This window comes from Temnothorax nylanderi, unplaced genomic scaffold, assembly GCF_030848795.1.
Source record: "Temnothorax nylanderi isolate EJ_2023f unplaced genomic scaffold, tnyl_v1.0 TNYL_tig0587_pilon, whole genome shotgun sequence".
Taxonomy (NCBI): Eukaryota; Metazoa; Arthropoda; class Insecta; order Hymenoptera; family Formicidae; genus Temnothorax; species Temnothorax nylanderi.
This window is the reverse complement of record NW_027249649.1, coordinates 60778-71063: the sequence shown is the minus strand read 5'-3', so window position 1 is coordinate 71063 and position 10286 is coordinate 60778.

Here is a 10286-nt window from a genome sequence, read left to right as displayed (position 1 = left end):
TGGTATAGCGGCGTTTAATATCGCTGCTTTAACAAATCACAGGCAATACCAGTTACCTGTTGAACATGGTGATCAGTCTTCTAAGTATACACTATTATCTGATCACGTTTTGAAAGTTTTACGGCAGATCTTAAAGATGTTAGTCTTATTATAATTGATGAAGTGTCAATGATATCTAATTTAACTTTCATGTATATACATTTACGACTATGTCAAATATTTGATACCATGGATGACGATTTCTTTGGTGGAAAGCATGTTCTTTTATTTGGAGATCTGCTTTAATTACCTCCTGTACGTGAAAATTTTATCTTTGTTCCACTATTAAAAGCAGAATTTGATAAATATATTGGCAGTGTGGGGACTACTCCTGAGGAATGGTTGTGGCAAAAATTTCAATATGATGAATTGACGATCAATATGCGTCAGCAAGGAGATAGATCTTATCGTGAATTACTCTCGAGAGTTCGTGTTGGTTTATTGACAACTTCTGATTCTGAGATTCTCGAGAAAAGAAAAATATCATTGAAAGGTCAGTCTTTCGATGCAAGATTATACGAATTGTGTAATTTTATTGATAATTTGCCGCCTGATACTGTTTGTTTACTGCCTACTCGTTATTTGTGCGATGTTCTTAACACTGCAATGCTAAGTCGTATTGCTTCGAAAGAAATATTATTAATTGCTGAAGATACGGTAGACTGTGATAAATATATTAAACGAACAGTACAAAAGCGATTGACGGATAATGAAGACGATGATACTAATACAGCTGGGCTTTTGAAACAAATTACAATTAAAATTGGAGCGAAAGTTATGATAAGACGCAATATTGATGTCACTTTGGGCCTCGTAAATGGTACAATTGCTACAGTTATTTCTGTTGTGCAGGATACATCTACCGATTATGTAGAAAAGCTTAAACTTCTCTTACCGTCTGGTTTGGAGTATTCTATTGAAAGAGTAAGTGTCAAGTTTAAAGTAATGGAGAAAGCATATGTTATCAGAAAACAATTTCCCATAACTCTCATTGTCAGTTATGGCATAACCGTTCATAAAAGTCAAGGATTAAGCTTGCGAAACGCTGTTATGGATATAGGCAATTCTATATTTAGTTGTGGTCAGGTATATGTTGCGTTATCCCGAGTAACGTCTCTGGATGGATTGCATTTAATTAACTTTGATCCTTCATCTGTAACGGCAAGTGAAAGAGCTATTACCGAATATAATCGGCTAAAACGAAAATTTCTACCGCAAGCACAAACGATTATTATTTCGAAAAAACGTTTTCGAAAAGTAAAAGATCCCTGTTGAAAAAAATCACGTAACTCTGTAACATAACAAAATCATGTAACTGTGTAACGTAACAGAGATACGTAATTTGCTACGTATCAGTTTCGGACGTTTTGTTACATAACAAAAGCATGTACCTCTGTTACATAATAAAATCACGTACTTTTTTATAAATGAAGGATTTCTCTTTTTTAGTATTATCTTGAGTTTCAGTGTTAAATTTTAGTGTCATTTCAATCAACTCTTCTGCATGAGTTTTTCTACTAAAAATTGCTTTCATGTAAATCAGGTCAAAATTGTCATATAAACAATAAAAACTCAGTTAACTCGGTTTTACGGACAATAATCTTTAATTTTATGATTTATTACACCAATAAATTCAGTATATTAAATGTAGTATTTATAGTACTTATAATATATATATTTTACAATATATACATATGAGTTTAAAGTTTGCACCGCTGGGATACAGCAAACAAATCTCTCTCCCTCTCTCCCTCTCTCCCTCTCTCCCTCTCTCCCTCTCTCCCTCTCTCCCTCTCTCCCTCTCTCCCTCTCTCCCTCTCTCCCTCTCTCCCTCTCTCCCTCTCTCCCTCTCTCCCTCTCTCCCTCTCTCCCTCTCTCCCTCTCTCCCTCTCTCCCTCTCTCCCTCTCTCCCTCTCTCCCTCTCTCCCTCTCTCCCTCTCTCCCTCTCTCCCTCTCTCCCTCTCTCCCTCTCTCCCTCTCTCCCTCTCTCCCTCTCTCCCTCTCTCCCTCTCTCCCTCTCTCCCTCTCTCCCTCTCTCCCTCTCTCCCTCTCTCCCTCTCTCCCTCTCTCCCTCTCTCCCTCTCTCCCTCTCTCCCTCTCTCCCTCTCTCCCTCTCTCCCTCTCTCCCTCTCTCCCTCTCTCCCTCTCTCCCTCTCTCCCTCTCTCCCTCTCTCCCTCTCTCCCTCTCTCCCTCTCTCCCTCTCTCCCTCTCTCCCTCTCTCCCTCTCTCCCTCTCTCTCTCTCTCTCTCTCTCTCTCTCTCTCTCTCTCTCTCTCTCTCTCTCTCTCTCTCTCTCTCTAGCAGCGCCAAGTTTTTTGACAAGAAAAAGTTATGTATTTTAATAAAATATTTTTATTTTGTACTGTTGCAGCCATACGCCAAGTCTGATGCAGCGACCACGCAACGCCAGCTGCCGGACCTGTCGCCCAGAATGAGGGCGGTCATAGCGGAGCAGCTGAGGATGCGGCAGCACGTGAGGCCGGTTAAGCCGACACCGATCCCGGGGATCACAACGATCGGCGAATCATCGCCGATGCGATCGGCCGACGGAAGCGAGGCGCCGGGAAGCAGCGGCAGCGAGAGACGGGCGACGGAGGCGCCGATGACCCGCGGGAAGACCGAGAGAAGATGAGCGCTATGGCGAACGCGCGATTCGACACACACGCGAACACACCCACGCATACACGACATGTAAATAAAAGAAAAACACACCTACACTACATACACACGCTAGATTATAAGTGCGCGAATAAAAAAATATATAATCGATAGACGTAAGAAAATAAAATAATCATAGATCGTAAGACAGCTCAACCGCGGGACAAACCGACGCGGACTTGAGCACAGCGACGAGGCGGGCGCGCGCGCGTACAAGATTATATAGACAAACAATTTTAGTTGGCTACAGCCGTAGCGCGGCGCGCAATAAAGACGTAACCTATTTCGTTGATGTTAACCAATGTTTTATTTCATGCGAATTAGAGTTCCTCTTCTTTTTTATAGTTTGCCTTTTCAGAATGATACGACGCGACGCGACAGGCGAAGGGCGCGTATCACGAATAACGAAGGCACGACCGCGGAACAAAAACGCGGACGCGGGCGTGCCAAGGATGGCGAAACGAAGCGGACAAATGCAACCGCGGGTAACGAGCACGGCCGGACAGCGATGACGCGAACCCACGGGGGGATCGCGAAGCCGCGTTAGGAACGCGTCAGGGAGGTGAACATGAGTCACCCAGCCAAGTTTCGAGGCGATCCGACCGGCGGAACCCGATGCCGCGAACCGGAAGTCCGATCGCGAAGCCGCGTTAGGAACGCGTCAGGGAGGTGAACATGAGTCACCCAGCCGAGTTCCGAGTCGATCCGACCGGCGGAACCCGATTCCGCGAACCGGAAGTCCGATCGCGAAGCCGCGTTAGGAACGCGCCAGGGAGGTGCAAGCGAGTCACCCAGCCGAGTTTCGAGTCGATCCGACCGGCGGAACCCGATTCCGCGAACCGGAAGTCCGATCGCGAAGCCGCGTTAGGAACGCGCCAGGGAGGTGCAAGCGAGTCACCCAGCCGAGTTTCGAGGCGATCCGACCGGCGGAACCCGAATCCGCGAACCGGAAGTCCGATCGCGAGACCGTTCTAGGAGCGTGTCAGGGGAGTGAAAAGGAGTCACCCAGCCGAGTTGCGAATCGATCTGCCCGGCGGAACCCGAATTCGCGAACCGGGGGTCTGATCGTGAGGCCACTCCGAGAATGTGTCGAGAAGGTGACACTCAGTCACCCGACCAGGTTTCAACTCGAGCCGAGTACCGGAAGTCGAGATAGCGAATCGGGAGCCCGAACGCGACGACATTTGGGGAGCGTAACGTAGAGTCGCTAATTAAGCGGCGTACCGAGTTCCGACTCGATCCGCGCGACGGAAGTCGGAATCACAAACCGGAAGTGCGACCAGACCGGGAGCGACCCGGGCGTGCAAAGCGTGTCACGAACGACACACATTCCGAACCAAATCATTGTAAGCACGGAACTCTGGGCACGAAAACATTGCGAAGAGCATCAAATCGCGACGATGATAAATTTACCATCGACGAACCGTTAGAATCGTCATATGAATCGTCGTCACAAACATGTTATCGTGAACAAAGCGAAGTGCTCGCGAGCGAGCGTGTTTGCACGGCGACGAGCGAAAGTCGCAAGCGGGCGACGTAAACAACCTCAAGGACGAGGGAACATCGCACATGCCGAGTGACGCGCAGCGCGATCACGCGCCAGATGTCGACCAATGCGGGGTCACAGCGTGATGGCGTGAGTGGTAGGGTGGTCCCCACGTAGCGAGGCGGGGCAGCCGAGCCCGACGATCGAGGAGTCGTCCCTCGGCGTTCAAACGGAACAGTCGAGACCGGACTTAAGAGATCTTGAGCGGACGATCCCGCTAAGCGGAGCGTTAACCCGTAGACGCATGCAAACGAACGCGTTAAGAAAACCCGAGTGCGGTACATTCAATGTCCATGTAAAACTAGAAAGAAAGGAATAAATTATATTCTACCTATTGCAAATACGTGTGACGATTATTAAGAGAAGAGACCGAAACCCGAAAACGCGAGATACTTACCTATCCCAATACTTACCTATCCGGCGTTCCGAAATCCTCATCGACGATAACCAGTGAAGTGATCCAGCGAAGCGGCGGTCCAGAGAAGGTCCAACAGGGGCAACGAACTCCAGCGGTTCACAGCGGAGGCGGTCCCGACGACGGTCCTCATCCCGAGACGGAAGTCCCACGCATAGAGGTCCAGAAAGCGGCGTCGATCGAGACAGAGGGAACCTGAAACAGAGTAAACGAAAGGAATTAGCGAAGTCAGCGAAAGGTTGGTCGATTTCTTTGAATCTTTCTCGATAGGCCGAGGTTAAAATCGAGTGGCGACCGTGATATCAAACAAATCCATAGATGTGTGGTTGAAATCACTCCTCCGTCCGGTTACACTGTTACCTCTGTAATTCTTTGCGGTGCGATTAAATCTTTTATTCTATTGAAAATAAACTTTGTATTTAAACTCGAAAAAAAACAGTGGTAATATTATACCTCGAAAAAACCTAAGTAACAAGAGGTAGACGTAATCTTTGTATCTCGAAAAATACACTGAGAAAAAAAAATTGTTAATCCCAAGAAATATTTAGTCCGATACGTTCAACTAAACATTTTAGTTAGTTAACTAAATATTAGTTGTTTCAACAATTTATTTCGTTTCCTTAATCAAGAATTAATTAATTCACCTAATGTTTAGTTAAGTAACTAAAATGTTCAGTTGAACGTATCGGACTAAATATTTCTTGGGATTGACACTTTTTTTCTCAGTGTATGTTCTCTGTAATTGGCGCTGTAATTTAAAAAGAGATATCATTTTTTTTGTAATTGTAATAGATCACTTGAAGCGCGACTCATCTTTGATAAGGTAACGTAATTATTTTGTCATGTGTATCACTTGAGTTATAATTTTTTGGAAATAAAAATGCTACTGCTTAGGTTTTTTCGAGATTTTTCGAGATACAAAGATTACGTCTACCACTTGTTACTTCGGTTTTTTCGAGGTAAAGGTACTACTGCTTAGGTTTTTTCGAGATTTTTCGAGATACAAAGATTACGTCTACCACTTATTACTTCGGTTTTTTCGAGGTAAAGATACTACTGCTTAGGTTTTTTCGAGATTTTTCGAGATACAAAGATTGCGTCTACCACTTGTTACTTCGGTTTTTTCGAGGTAAAGATACTACTGCTTAGGTTTTTTCGAGATTTTTCGAGATACAAAGATTACGTCTACCACTTGTTACTTAGATTTTTTTGAGGTATAATATTCCCACTGTTTTTTTTCGTGGTAACAACATACATATACACTACTATGCGTGTACTTGGCGCCTTTCTTTACCTTTTTTTTAAAAAAGGTAATTTTGTACAGATATCACGCCTTTTTGTAGTATAAAAATATATACCCCATAACTGTTAAAATAATCATCACTATTAATAAAGAATAATTTATATAATAAATATTAGTAATTAACGGTATTATTATTCAATTCATTAATATCATAAAAATCAATAAAATAGGACAAATATAAAATAAATAATAATTAGATTTATAAATTATAAAAAATTCTTTCTTAAATAATTTTACTGCATCTCTAAAGGGTTGTAAAACCCCTCTTATCCCAACCTTATTTGGACCCTTTCGTAATTGAACATACCCCAAAATTTTCCGCTCTAATAATGTTAAAAATGCAACCCCCACTAATACAATTAACAAAATTAATAATATTCTAATTAAATTCAATATCAAATATATAAATATCTCTAAAGAAAATATTTTTTCCCTCACAAAATTAAATAATAATATTATTACTTATATAATGAATCTTCTTATACTTATATTAAATTCTAAATTTAATGCACTTATTCTGCCAAAGTAATTATAAATAAATAAATTTTTATGCTAACAAAATATTAACCCTTAGTCTGTAAACCTGGGTCGTTTTCGTCCGGGCGAAAATCAAATGTAGTTGTAACTTTTAAAAACGGGTAAAGAGGGCGCCACTGCGCATCCGTAAAAAAAGTTATGCTCCCCGAGAACCCGCCTACCGAGTTTCAAGGCGCCAGTCCCCCTTCGGCCGTCACAGGAGACATGTAATTCTTGAAAAAACGAGGTGTGCGGCAAACACTTAAGCACTTCATTTCAAAATAATTGCATGCAATATTTTTTTTATGAAAGATACTCTTTTCCCCTTTAATTTCCTTTTTTTTCATTTCGATATCTTTATTTGTCTTAAAGTTATGATTTTTTGAGTAAAACATGATTTTACCAGTTGTAGTTGTAGTTGCTCCACTTTTAAATAAAAATTATGTGAAAAAATTAAATTGCTAATAATTTTATGATTGATACTTCAAATTGAAGGTTTGAATTACCTCCATGAATTTTTTCAGATTTTTTGTAACACTTTAACACTTAAAAAAAACGTCAGGATGAAAACGACCCAGGTTTACAGACTAAAGGTGCCAAAAAAACGTTTACAGACTAAAGCCTCATCTACAATAGACGCACAGGCCGCGTCGCAAGTCGCAGTCGCAAGAATTGACCAATCACAGTCTATTGTTCTCCTTGCGGTCGAAGAATAGTGAACTGTGATTGGTCAATTCTTGCGATTGCGACGTGCGACGCGGCCTGTGCGTCTATTGTAGATAAGGCTTATGGGTTAAAATAATTTTAAAAATAAAGTCCTTTCGTACAAATATTTTTCAAATAATTATAGATAGAAACCGATCTGGCTTACGCCGATCTAAACTCAAATCATGTAAAATTTTAAAAGTCGAACAGACTTAAATATTAAACATCTACATTTAATTTTTATTTTAATTCAACATCGAGGTCGCAATCATTTTTATCAATAAGATCTATCCAAAAATATTACGCTGTTATCCCTAAGGTAATTAATTCTTTTTAAATTTTTTAACCATTTTTTCAATTATCCATTAATATATTAATAATATTTTAATTAAAGTTCCACAAATTTAACCCTTAAATGCCACCCAGGGTCCAGCGGACCCCAGACCCTTTACAATGATATATTTTCAAATGTTCCCCCCAAAAATGGAGCTCATGCTCCCATTGATGATAGTTGAGTGATTGACTTACCCGGTTGTACACTTAGCAGTACTCAGTTTACTTAATTTTTTATACTATGTTGAAATTGAAATTTTAACAATATAAGCATTTTATTCTCTTTTCTAAGCCTTGAACAACATTGAAAATAATTTTCATAACTAAATATTAAAAAATCAATGAGTAAGGAGACATTTTTCATGCTGGGGTCTTTTAGACCCCATGTGTCATTTACGAGATTCTTGAGAGGTGTGGCATTTAAGGGTTAACAATCCTCCCAACTAAATATAATTTTTAATATTTTATTCCAAAAAATTTTAATATTATCTTATATTAAATTCTATAGGGTCTTTTCGTCCCATAATATTACCTAAGTATTTTTACTTAATTAATAAATTAAATCTCTAAATTTATAAGACAGTATAAATTTCATCAATTCCTTCATCCTAGCTTCCTTTTAAAAAACAATTGATTATGCTACCTTAGTACAGTCAATATACTGCAGCCATTTAACTAAATCATAGAGCAGAAAACAATTTTATATAATTATCATAAAACCATGTTTTTATTAAACAGGTGAATTTATCCTTTTGCCTAATTCCTTAATATTATATTTTAAATAATTTTTTTCTCTAAATAATTTTTTACTTTTACTAATATTATCATTATTATTTAACTTATTTAATTTAAATTAATATTTTCTTTTATTATTAAATCTTATTTTTAAAATCTATAATTATTCTAAATCTATAAATTATTAAATTTTTTCTATTAAATTCAAATATTATAAACATTCTTATAATAATTTTTAATAAAACTTATTTTAAATTATATTTATCCCTTAAATGCCACACCTCTCAAGAATCTCGTAAATGACACATGGGGTCTAGAAGACCCCAGTATAAAAAATTAAGATCGCCAACAGTTAAAATATTGGCTCCAAAATCAAAAAAATAAAAAATAAAAAATAAATAAATATGAGCTCTATTTTTGGCGGGAACATTTGAAAATATATCATTCTAAAGGGTCTGGGGTCCGCTGGACCCCGGGTGGCATTTAAGGGTTATAATTTATCCCATAAATATTATATTCTATAAAAATATTAATATTAAAAAATTAAATAATACTTTATATAAAATTAAATTAAATTAAAAAAAACTAGATATTAAAATCGACTAAAATATATTCCCTAATAAATTATTTAAAATAATTATTTTACATTAACAATCGCAATCTATTAACTCTTTCAATTTCGAGAAAAATAAAAATTTCTTAATTATATTTTAATAATCCCTGATACCAAAGGTACAATAAACTAAATTTATTTTATTAAATTTTTAACTTTTCACTTACATTACTTTTCATATAATTTTTCCTTATTAATTCATTTATTATAATTCAACTTTCAAATTTTTATAAATATTTATTTAACAATATTTATTAATTCTTCTAAAATAAATTAACCTTAAAATATTAATTTAATTTATTATTTTAAACAATTTTAAAAATTTATTTTAATCTAAATACATATTCCTATACATTTACTTTGTTACGACTTCTTTCCAATATTAATTTCATGAAAATGACGGGCAATTTGTACATATAATATTTTATTATTTAATTAACAAAACTAATACTTATTTACTATTAAATCCAATTTCATTATATTATTTAAAATATAAATTTATTATTAAATTAAATTGTAACTCATTTCAAATCCTAAAAATCCTACATTTTGATTTAAATTTAAATTATATTAAATTTATTAATTATATTCTTTTAAAATAATTTAAATAACAATACATAAAAAAATATTAGGCAATTCTTATCGTGGATTATCATTTACTAAACAAGTTCCTCTAATTATTTATTATACCGTCAAATTATTTAAATTTAATGTCTACTATCATTTAATTCCTAATTACATTTAATTTTATTAAAATAATAGGGTATCTAATCTTAATTTTAAAAATAATTTTTTAAATTTTATAATTTATTTTTAATAATTACCATAAAATTTACTTATTTCACCAAATAAAACTTATTCTTAATTATTTTTACTAAATTAAATTAAAAATTTATAATTAATATTAAATTTATTTATAACCATAGTTTAACCGCAATTGCTGGCACTATATTTATTATTATAATCTAATTAATTTAAAGTCGGCTAAAGTCGGCTAAAAAGAGGTAACGTTCGGGGCACAACTAGCGGCAAGCGCGGGATTCGTGCAGCGACACGCCGCGGAGCTCCGACAGTTAGTTTGCGAGATAGCGGAACCGGGTCAGATTGACCCATGTTGGCGAACCGAGTGAGTCGGCTAAAAAGTGGTAACGTTCGGGGCACAACTAGCGGCAAGCGCGGGATTCGTGCAGCGACACGCCGCGGAGTTCCGACAGTTAGTTTGCGAGATAGCGGAACCGGGTCAGATTGACCCAAGTGTGCGAACGAGGTCAGAAAATTAGGACGACGCGAGAAATCGTCAGCACACGCATGCGCGGCGAGCCTGGACGAGTGGAGGCGCCGTAAACCCGAACGGAGACCATCATCGCCGGGCACAGCGGCCCCGCGCCACGCGTGGTGGCGCGGGAAGGAGCGCGGGGAAGGG